The sequence below is a fragment of the Engraulis encrasicolus genome, chromosome 23, assembly GCF_034702125.1.
Source record: "Engraulis encrasicolus isolate BLACKSEA-1 chromosome 23, IST_EnEncr_1.0, whole genome shotgun sequence".
NCBI lineage: Eukaryota > Metazoa > Chordata > Actinopteri > Clupeiformes > Engraulidae > Engraulis > Engraulis encrasicolus.
Window position 1 is genome coordinate 47,402,942 of NC_085879.1, and position 11,449 is coordinate 47,414,390.

Sequence of the window (11,449 nt, forward strand, 5' to 3'; positions counted from 1 at the left end):
ATTGACGTATCGCGACTAGAAAAAAAAATATTGTTTTGGGGGACATATGTACTCATTTCTAATTTGATAAATCCAACACGTCTCAAAAGAGTTGGGACGGGGACAATAAATGGCAGGAAATGTCGAGGAAGACTAAAAACAAAACAAAAGACAACACTTAACAGTTAAATACATTAACCGATGAGATGATTTTATATAAAAAACAGTGTTAATTCCTATCTTGGACATTATTTCACCAGCTTAAATGGTGGGTGTATTCCTTGTCATGTTTTGCAATGTTTTCCTTTCTGTAGTGCTTACAGTGTGACAGGTCTTGACCAAAAACCCACCATTTTATCACCTGCTGGTCCTTATGATGGAGCCAAACTGTTAAAACATAGTAGAGAATGCAATTTGACCTTACTATGTGGCAGTAATCGAAGATCTCCCTTCAAAATATAATGCATGAGTGGCTTTTCATGCTGTTTAAAACCCATTTATACCATTCAGCACTGTAATTAACTCTACAGATGAGTGAGAACATCTTAACCAATGCACTACTGCACCCGCATGCCATCATGGAGGCTGACTTTTGAAGCTAGCACTGACACAAGTTCGATGGTCCATTTTTACTGTAGCACAGGATGTGCAATGCTCTATTATTGTCAAAAAGAATGGACTTCTACAACTTCTGCTGACTTCTGTAAGCAAAGGACAGTTTCCCATGTCTTCTGGGTCTATTTCAAGTGAGCTCAGGTGCTTAGGAGAATGTTACACCCCTGTATCATTTTCATGCATTAAGCATTCTTAATATGGTCAATTTTCAATAGCTCTAGCACTCCAGGAATTAGAGTGAGACTACAGCCAATATATATTTCATGATGTCATGAACCTATACAATGATTTTATTAACAAAAATATGTCTTATATACACTCAATCGTGGTAAATCAAAGGGAATTCAAAAATGTATGTAATAGCTATGGTAATTATTCCCTTTGCATCTTTAATTCTGAGTGACTCAGCCTCTCTGTGATGATCTTATACCTGGACACCTATATTGTCCGTCAGTACAATTCATTTTGAAATGTTCTTCTTTGTTGTTTTATCTTATTTGGATGTTTACTAAATTTCACTGATCCCCGTCCCAACTCTTTTGAGACGTGTTGGATTTATCAAATTAGAAATGAGTACATATGTCCCCCAAAACAATATTTTTTCTCGGTTTTAACACATAATATGTTGTCTTTTCACTATTCTCCATCTAATGAATAGATTGAATGTTTTGAAAATGATAGCATTTTGATTTTATTCACTGTTTACCAAACGTCCCAACTTCATCGGAGTTGGGGTTTGTAGCTTTTGAATCTAGGTTTGCCATTGTCTTAAAACAGAGGTGGACAAATCGCGTGACACATTTGCCCCAGCCAATATAATGAACCAGCTGAGCCTAATTACCACTTAAGCCAGGTTGATGAGGTAATTAGTGAAATCACCTGTATTGGGAGCACAAACAGAAGGAATATCTAAGCAGGTTGTGTATTCAGTCCATCCACTTACACAGACTTCAGTCTTACCGCAGAGATACACCAGCGGCGACGCGACTGAAGCGACAGAGTGTAGCAGCAAGCGATACGACAGACTGAGGAGACTAGAGTATGAAAGCAAAGCATTCAAGCATTCCCATTGGCTGTGGTCACTGACCTCTATACAGTCATTGGCTGTCGCGGCTTGTCGCCGAACCGCGTCATAAAAAGTTGAAAATATTTCAACTTCAAATTGTCGCGCTCGTCGCGCAAATCGCTCTAGTCTCCAGAATCGCTTTTGTCTCTCGACTCAATACAAAGTCAATTACTTCCGTCGCTCGACTCGCTCAGATCGCCGCTGGTGTATCTCTGCGGTCAGGACAGACTGATGATCAAACTGCTATATTTAGGCAAATTTGCTCTTTTGCAACACAATATCAATTCCTTGCTGCCTTGGACCACTAGTATCTACTAGTGCTAGTATCAAGCAAGATATTGCAAAGCTGCATGACTGTTATATTTGTTTATTATATGGTGTGACGTCATCGGTCGAATGCTCCATTCATTTCAACGGGGCTCCCCAACGTTCGCACGTCTGTTATTTTTCGATAACGGACGGGTTGGTCTATAACAGACCGCTGTCAATGGCAACAAGACTTTTCACTGCTAAAGCGACTTTTCAACAAGACTCTAATCAGCTGCTGTGATAGACAACACCTGTTGTCCTGGCTACCTAGCTGTTGCCTAGCGGTGTTCCACAACGGCACTGTTTTGTTTTGCGCAGCAACGATCTTTTGACATTAAAAACTATAATAGACTTAACATTAAATAGGCCTAAAGAAATGTCCCCGCCATGTGTGAATCATTTAAGTATATCCATATAATAAGCGGGTTAACTTTCGGCGAGTCGGTCGCTTTGTGGAATAGCAGCACTTCAGAGACGCTCCGCGTCGGGGTCTAAAGATTCTCTCTGTCGTGCTGCTATTCCACGGTAGCGACCTTCTCGCCGAACGTTAACCCTTACGTGTTTCACCTGTGGGCCTACAATTCATGGAGGAACATCTGTACTAAAGCTGTGAATGTTCCTTGGAATGCCTAGGCTACAAGGCAGTCAATACAACTGTATTGAAGAGTGCCATTACTCCACAGCACACAAGTGAACACTGCACACAACAAAATTGCATTTATGCCTCGTCCGTGCAAGGGGGCAGCCCTCAGTGGCGCCCCATGGGGAGCAGTGCGGTGGGACGGTACCATGCTCAGGGTACCTCAGTCATGGAGGAGGATGGGGGAGAGCACTGGTTGATTACTCCCCCCACCAACCTGGCGGGTCGGGAGTCGAACCGACCTGGCGGGTCGGGAGTCGAACCGGCAACCTCTGGGATGCAAGTCTGACGCCCTAACCGCTCACCCATGACTGCCCACTTAAGTACAGGTTTTGGGAAGCCACTCTTTCCAACATCACATACAGTTGTATTGTATGTACTCTATTGAACTACTGCAGGGATTTCTTGAAAAAACATAAGTCATTCCAAGGAGCATTCACAGCTTTAGTACAGATGTTCCACCAGGTATTAACAGCTACCTGTACAATCCTAGGCCCACAGGTGAAGCACACAAAAGTCATACAACTTCGCAATCTCTTGCTTGATACTGGCAGTGGGTCAGCTGGTTCATTACGGTATATTGGCTATATTTGGAATATGTGGCACTGGACTTTGGAATCCAGGTTGCCCCTTCCTATCACCATTGTTTTGTATTTTCATGGGCCTGGTGGACCCAGTAGAATTAATCTAAATTTCAACACATTTTCCACAGAGTGATTTTACTGTGCATAGAATTTTTTTATCACACAGCTGAGGCAATATGTTTTTATTGGGTAGCTTTATGCAGTAAAATGTCCATTTCTATTCAGGGCTGGGTTGGGCGATAAATAGGGCCCGGGCACTTTCGGATTTAAGGGGGCCCCCTCATTATTATTAGTGCCGGAGAACTGACTCACCGGTGGGCCCCGCACCCTCATGGGCCCCTATTTTCAGTAATGTAAAAAATAAAACAATGGGGGCCCACGAGGGTGCGGGGCTCACCGGGAAATGCCCGCCATGCCAGATGGCCAGTCCAGCCCTGTTTCTATTCAAGATTTTGACTATCACCATTATTTTCTATTTTCATGGGGCTGGTGGCCCCGGTAGACTTCATCCAAATTTCAAAATATTTTACACAGTGTGTTTTTACTGGGTGTAGAACATTTTTACTATAGGGCCAAGGCCATATCTTTTCATAGGGGGAAACTGATGCACCCTAATGGTGGTGCTAAGTATTCATGAAAAAGGTAACATTAGTGAATGGGTAGCATGAATTCTGGAAATAAACAACTAAGAATCTTACACAGTGTACATTTAAAAGCAGTGCAAAAACTGATGAAACAGACGGTTAGAATGAAACAGAAATTTGAAAGTGTACTTCCATTCTGGAAGGTAACAGAGATTAAGAGCATAAACCAAAAACAAACACTGCAATGGCCACAGGTACGTTACCAATGTCGTTGAGGACTCTCTGCCGATCACACGCACACGAAGACAATACGTTTCAGCTGGACCGTCCAGATCAACATCCTGGAAAACAGTAAACAAAACCCATGATTGAAGCCGTAAGCGGTATTTGTGGGCGCAAGTTTGGGGCATTTCTGTCCACCCTAACACACCCAGAGATGGGAAAAGTAGTATAGTAGTATATTTAGTATAGTTTATGAAAGGTATGAGGAGGATGTTGACTTGTGTGCCCTCACACTGCCTGTTTAGGCAATTGAATGTGAGATCAAACTGATGTTCAATTACCTCTCTTCGTTTTTGGTGTGGCTATGACCCCATTCTGGAGTATGTTTCTCAACAGCATCATTGGTAACTACAGTAAAAACTTTGCTTGCATGCAATTTCCCATTGGCAAAATACCAAGTCGCTAACTAACAACGGTGCTTTTGAGAAACAGGGTCATGATCTTTTCACGAGTGTTGGTGAGAAACTTTACACATACAGCTAAGTATACAGTGCGCAAAATTGTTACAATACATTACATTACACTTAGCTGACGCTTTCATGTATTCAAAGCGACTTACATTTATTACTTTTCAGGGTATTGGTTACAGGCCCTGGCGCAATGTGGGGTTAGGTGCCTTGCCTTAGGCACTTTAGCCATGGATGGAGATGTAGTGACAGGTCAGGGGAGATTCAAACCTGCAACCAATAGATTGAAAAACCAACTCTCTAACCACTAGGCCACGGCTGCCCCACCAGCACAATTATTAGTATTTTGAACATATTGGCCCTTTTAGGCACATTGTCAACCAAAAATTGCATGAGAGAGAAAGATATGTCAAACCCCACCCATCCAATGCAAAAGAGTCTGCTCAAAGTTTGGTCTCCTAAGGGGGAGTTGTCTAAGGTGAAACTATGAGAAAACTATTACCCTACAGCACGATCGTATTCCAGAACTAAAACCTATATTGAGTTTAAGTTTTCTTCTAAGATAACTTCTGCTGCTTCAGTAATGCGGCCTTTGCAATGTGCCACAGCAAGTGCAACACCCTCATGGGTAGATAGAGACCTGCAGAGATCTACAAATCAGAGATGACTGGTGTTGGATTGAACGTGAAATTTGGCAAAGGGTTTGTGATGATGTGAGGGTGCTTTAGCAAAGCTGGAATTGGGCAGATTCGTGTTTGCAAAGAACACATAACTGAGGCCAAGATGGCACATCAATGCAAGAAGGTTTGGTGTGTCCTCCAGCAGTGTCCAGAACGTGGATGAGATGCCAGGAGACATGTCAGGTAGCACAGGAGGAGCCCACCAGAGCCCAACAAAATGAGCCTCGCAGGCCACTGATGTGTGCGATCTCCCTATGCCACCTAATAACGAAAAAGACAGATCTAGCTGCCGAGTTGTAACATACCACTTTGTCTGGCTCTTCATTCAGGTAGACCGTCAGCTCCTCAGCATGCACTCCCTCTTCACATCAATGTTGTCAGTCTGCGTATGAGGGCCGGTCAATGTATGCCAGGAAACAAACATGCAGGAAAAACATTTTAACCAACAGGAAGAATAAACGCAGTACCGGTACAACCACATTAAACAAAGGACACATCTCATTTATCTAGTAGCTTAGTGTATCGTTGGTACTGGCAGTGAAGTGGTACAGTACGTCACTGTTTGATATGGCATGGTGCAGCTCTGACACTTTTCCATTAGCCCCAAGTACTCGGTACCATTTCAGCACTCAGCCCTGGTTCCAAACGTACTGAAGTGATGCCAAAATGTGACGTCTGACCTTAAAAAGGTACACTGTGCAGGAAATGGTCAAAAAAGGTACTGCAACTACGCTGCTAATTGAAACTGGGATGCCTATTGGCAAATTTGATATTTTCATGAAAGTTTACTAAGTAATAAGCTAGTATTTTCTACTATGACCCAAGCACAGTTATTTTTGCAGCTAAAAATGTCTATTTCTGGAAATTCAAAATGAGAAGATCCCTCTTTTCATGTATGATTTCATGTTGTCATAATGAATACTTAGAATTTGATGGTGGTGGTACCTGTAAGTATTCATGAAAAGGGTAAAGTTTGTAAATGGGCAGCATGAATTCTGGAAATAAACAACTAAAACTCGTACACAGTGTACCTTTAATTCCCCTGATCATTTCATGGGAATCGCAAGCCAGACAGACATGAGAATCAAATAAAAAAATAAAATAATAATAAAACGGAGCAGCAACCACATCAACTGACCTGCAAAAGACTGTTATATCATTGCCCAGGACTGCTGTGTGTAAAGCCAGCTGTAGTTAGAACTGAGGTGAAGAGTTCAAAACTGGCTGAAGGATTGAAATTAGTGGGAGAAATGCAATATGATCCAAGACACCCTACTTCTCCCCATTACATTAGATCTTGAAATTTTAGCATTACTGTGATGCATGGCAGTGTGCATGTTTTACCTGAGTCATGGGCACCAGGATCCTCTGTATCTTCCTTGCATGAGAAGCACCTTTCTTGCTGAAGACCCGGAGCAGTGTTGTTGAAAGACCATCCAGCTCTGAGAAGAAATTCAACAGCAAACCAACTGTCATGATCCTCTTGAACTTGGCACTTAACTTGAAACAGGGCACAAAACACATACCTACAAAATACTTGTAACTTAAGACTTGTGACAAAGGTTACAAAGGCCTGATGGTCTTACTAAAATGAGGAAATAAACACACAAAAAAATCAACAAATAACTTACCTCGCACATGTTAAAAAGAGCAAGCCATCTGGATTTAAAAACTGCAATCGTGGGGGCATCACAAATTACTTCATGCCTTCAATGAGCAAAGGTCTTGGTCAGTTGAGCTGAGGACCCAAACGTCTTGAATTTCTGTTGTGACCAGAAAGACAGATAAACTAATATAGGTGAAGGAGACAGCTATGCAGAGAAAAATGTAAAATAATTACAACAGATTTCTCTCTCACACACACACACACACACACACACACACACACACACACACACACACACACACACACACACACACACACACACACACACACACACACACACACACAAGCTAATAGTCATAGATTAGATACTACACAAGAACTTTCATCACCTTTTTCAGGGGCACCTTGTGAGAGGTAGCTGAGGTGAGGACCCTACAAACATCTTGAATGCTGAGGAATTAATATAGGTGAAAGAGACAGTTATGCAGAGAACAAAAACCCAAATAATAGTAACATATTCTACAAAGAAATTCAGTAAATGATTAATTACAAAAAATAACAAATTAACAGTATTTATATTTGCAACAATATGCATTTCTACCTCACTCAAGGTACAGTATATATTGAATGTAAATGCACTGGAATATCCTAAAGTGATCATTGATATAAAAAACTTGCTATGTCCTTTTTACACAACAAATGTAGAAGATCGAGTTTGAGGGAATGAGGGACAGAAGGGCGTTTGCATGTGAAGACGATGAGTTCAAAACTGGCTGAAGGATTGAAATTAGTGGGAGAAATGCAATATGATCCAAGACACCCTACTTCTCCCCATTACATTAGATCTTGAAATTTTAGCATTACTGTGATGCATGGCAGTGTGCATGTTTTACCTGAGTCATGGGCACCAGGATCCTCTGTATCTTCCTTGCATGAGAAGCACCTTTCTTGCTGAAGACCCGGAGCAGTGTTGTTGAAAGACCATCCAGCTCTGAGAAGAAATTCAACAGCAAACCAACTGTCATGATCCTCTTGAACTTGGCACTTAACTTGAAACAGGGCACAAAACACATACCTACAAAATACTTGTAACTTAAGACTTGTGACAAAGGTTACAAAGGCCTGATGGTCTTACTAAAATGAGGAAATAAACACACAAAAAAATCAACAAATAACTTACCTCGCACATGTTAAAAAGAGCAAGCCATCTGGATTTAAAAACTGCAATCGTGGGGGCATCACAAATTACTTCATGCCTTCAATGAGCAAAGGTCTTGGTCAGTTGAGCTGAGGACCCAAACGTCTTGAATTTCTGTTGTGACCAGAAAGACAGATAAACTAATATAGGTGAAGGAGACAGCTATGCAGAGAAAAATGTAAAATAATTACAACAGATTTCTCTCTCTCACACACACACACACACACACACACACACACACACACACACACACACACACACACACACACACACACACACACACACACACACACACACACACACACACACACACAAGCTAATAGTCATAGATTAGATACTACACAAGAACTTTCATCACCTTTTTCAGGGGCACCTTGTGAGAGGTAGCTGAGGTGAGGACCCTACAAACATCTTGAATGCTGAGGAATTAATATAGGTGAAAGAGACAGTTATGCAGAGAACAAAAACCCAAATAATAGTAACATATTCTACAAAGAAATTCAGTAAATGATTAATTACAAAAAATAACAAATTAACAGTATTTATATTTGCAACAATATGCATTTCTACCTCACTCAAGGTACAGTATATATTGAATGTAAATGCACTGGAATATCCTAAAGTGATCATTGATATAAAAAACTTGCTATGTCCTTTTTACACAACAAATGTAGAAGATCGAGTTTGAGGGAATGAGGGACAGAAGGGCGTTTGCATGTGTGTTTCACTAGATACTACTGGGATTTACTTTCAACTATTTCAAAGGTCATAGCCAATTAGGCCTACATACATTGGTAAGTGACCCACGACATGAATCAAACCAGCTGCAAACTGCAGCATCTAGTTCTAGACACGACGCACCCATTCAAACGCGCACCCATACACAAGCACACACAGCCCCTTCTGTCACGCAGTCTCACGTCTCGTCTTTTTTCAAACCGAAAAGTTCCACCGGCTAATCAACATTTACTGTGGCCGTACACACACAGTCAGACGGAGCAATACCAAAAATCAGCGGTAACTTTACTTCCCCTGTGTCATTGATGTGTGTAGAGCTACTGATGGTATCTACGACTGTCCTGGATACATTTGAAATCAGACGCACACGGGTCTCGCAACGTCAATGCATAGAACTAATACAACGTTAATGAACCAGCTGTTGTCACCTAGCATAAATTAGCTAGCTGCCCGTTATGGGCTGCCAGGTAGTTTCTTTCGCTATAACTCGCAAAGTAACCGAAAATAATGTCACACATGCAAACATGCATACAGTACAACATGGGTGACAGCTTCCAAACTCCCAACAATAGTTAAAACAAGGAGACTATATCGATAGGCCTACTTAGCCGCTAACCAGTTTGAATTGGTGAGAATTAGCCAGCTAAGCTTACTCTCTTGCTCATAAAACGTATGCCTTGATGCCAAAACTAAGTACACTAACGAAACGGGTGATATAAATGTGATGCTAGGAAAGTCATGATAAATGCAAACAGCCCTACAGTGGTTTACTTTTTCAGGGTTCGTACGGTCATGAAAAACCTGGAAAAGTTATGGAATTTAAAAATTCAAATTTCCAGGCCTGGAAAAGTTATGGAAAACGTATTTTTGGTCAAAAGTTTTGGAAAAGTCATGGAAATCTATCTAGTTTTCATCAATTATCTTTATGAACTTGAAGTCGCGTGGTAATAAAATGTAAATGGCCATGTTAAGTTGTCGTGGAAATTGCGCAGTTTGCGTATACATAACCCTTTGTTGCCAAATTGGGTGTTTTTCAAATAAGGCAGGTTGTAGTGGCTCCGCGTGGTTTTCATGCATTTGTGGTGCTGGAAATCAGTCACATCTGGCAACCGTACTCATTACACACGAGCTAGATGTAGTATGCGAGGCGTGGTGAGAGCTGAGTTCTAAACTTCTAATAACGATGTTACGGCTTGCCATCAAATGCAACTTCAACAATGCGCGGCTTTCTAAAGATTATCAGCAATGGCTAACAAGAAGAGGACGAACATTTTGATGTGTCCGATATGTGTGAAGCGCCACTTGTTAGCCACCTGAAGGGCAAGATACACCAGCCTCCTCAGCTACTAACAGGTTAGCAATTATAAGCGTTTTAGCGGTTCCACAAAAACTTAGCTAACGCCAAAAGGAATACAACCCAAAGACCTGTTTGGTGCGGTAATTTGCTAGATAGAGCTCCAAGTGAACCTTAATTTATGTTTTCGGTAAGCCCCGACATATTGATATTGGGAAGCAAAGGTGCACCTGCGAGTGAATTTGTCCCATGCGCTGAAAGGTTAGTGAAATCCGTACAACATGTCTGGATGACCGCGAGCCAAACAATTGCCAATGTCGGCATGACGCGAGTGTTTTGAAATATAAGCAGCAGCGCCAAAAGAGTTTGCAAAGTAACGTGGCTTTGTTTCAAATCAGTCAGATCGTTGCAACACAAAATGAGGCTCACTGTCGCATCTCGTTGAGAAGGCGTCACACTATGCCACGAGCAGTGCACTCTTTCCACCTTTTTGTTTGGCTCCATCAACGACCACAACAAATGACAACAAACATTCTTACAGGTGCTTTGGACTGTTGTGCTTAGGCAGGTGTAGACTCAATGTTTTCTAAATTACTTGGGCAGGATGAGCATCTACCTCCAAAGAGGGCATGTTGATACAAATACAAATTTGTCTTCATGATGATTTCATGACCTAATTTCCTATTGGCCTATTCATTTTCATTTCTTATTCAAGGCCTACACCAGAAGTGAATAATATAAATACAATAGTGAATAACATAATTAATATACCGGTAATACAACATATAGCCTAGTATAATGGCAGCATTTAGCCTGTAGAGAAACAAAGCCTATAGTATAAATAAATTTATATATTTATAATATAGGCTATGTAATATATAATATAATATTCCCCAACCTGCGCGCCGGCGATTGGTCATTGTTTTTTTTTGGTCCTGGAAATTCAGTAAAAGGTTTTGGAAAAGTCATGGAAAAGTCATGGAAAAAAATGGGTGAAAAAGTGTATGAACCCTGCTTTTTTGACTTACCCGCCTTCAGAGTGTCCGCGGATATGTATTCAGTCAAAGAACTCGGCAAGCTCGTTGTTTCCGGCTGCCACACACAATCCGCACACTACTGCCACCATCTGTTCTGGCGTTGTAAAAGCCATTGGTCATCTTATCCAAAGGAATTAGGTTGTGACAACATTACTGGATTTGGGAAGTCGTTGGTTATTGGGCATCATGCTAAAGTTACATAACTTCATTATGCCCAATCACAAAACATAATTATTCATGGTAGAAGTGACATGTTTCCCTTTGATTAATTTAACATACACAACATATGGCTTTTTTCAGTGTAGTGTGCGGCGTAACCCGACTTCAAAATTGAACACAAAATCGTGTAGTTTTAGCCTAGCTTTACAGCGAAGAAAGAGAGCCAGGCCTTGTTGACCCAGCATGGTCCTGACCATTCCATAAGGGGTCT

At 41.3% G+C, this 11,449-nt stretch overlaps 1 long non-coding RNA gene across 2 annotated transcripts; it reads right to left on the reverse strand.

Annotated features, from left to right (window-relative positions):
- Positions 1-4,012: 4,012 nt before the first annotated feature.
- Positions 4,013-11,311, reverse strand: LOC134440619 (uncharacterized). 2 transcript variants are annotated; one of them, XR_010032995.1, is made up of 8 exons: positions 11,011-11,311; positions 8,309-8,369; positions 7,933-8,064; positions 7,646-7,743; positions 6,778-6,909; positions 6,491-6,588; positions 5,452-5,528; positions 4,013-4,118 (listed from the first exon to the last, which is right to left on the reverse strand). It is a non-coding gene; the product is annotated as an uncharacterized LOC134440619 (long non-coding RNA). The 2 variants fall into 2 exon arrangements; XR_010032994.1 differs by lacking the exon at positions 11,011-11,311 and having other exon boundaries at positions 8,309-8,785.
- Positions 11,312-11,449: the final 138 nt, after the last annotated feature.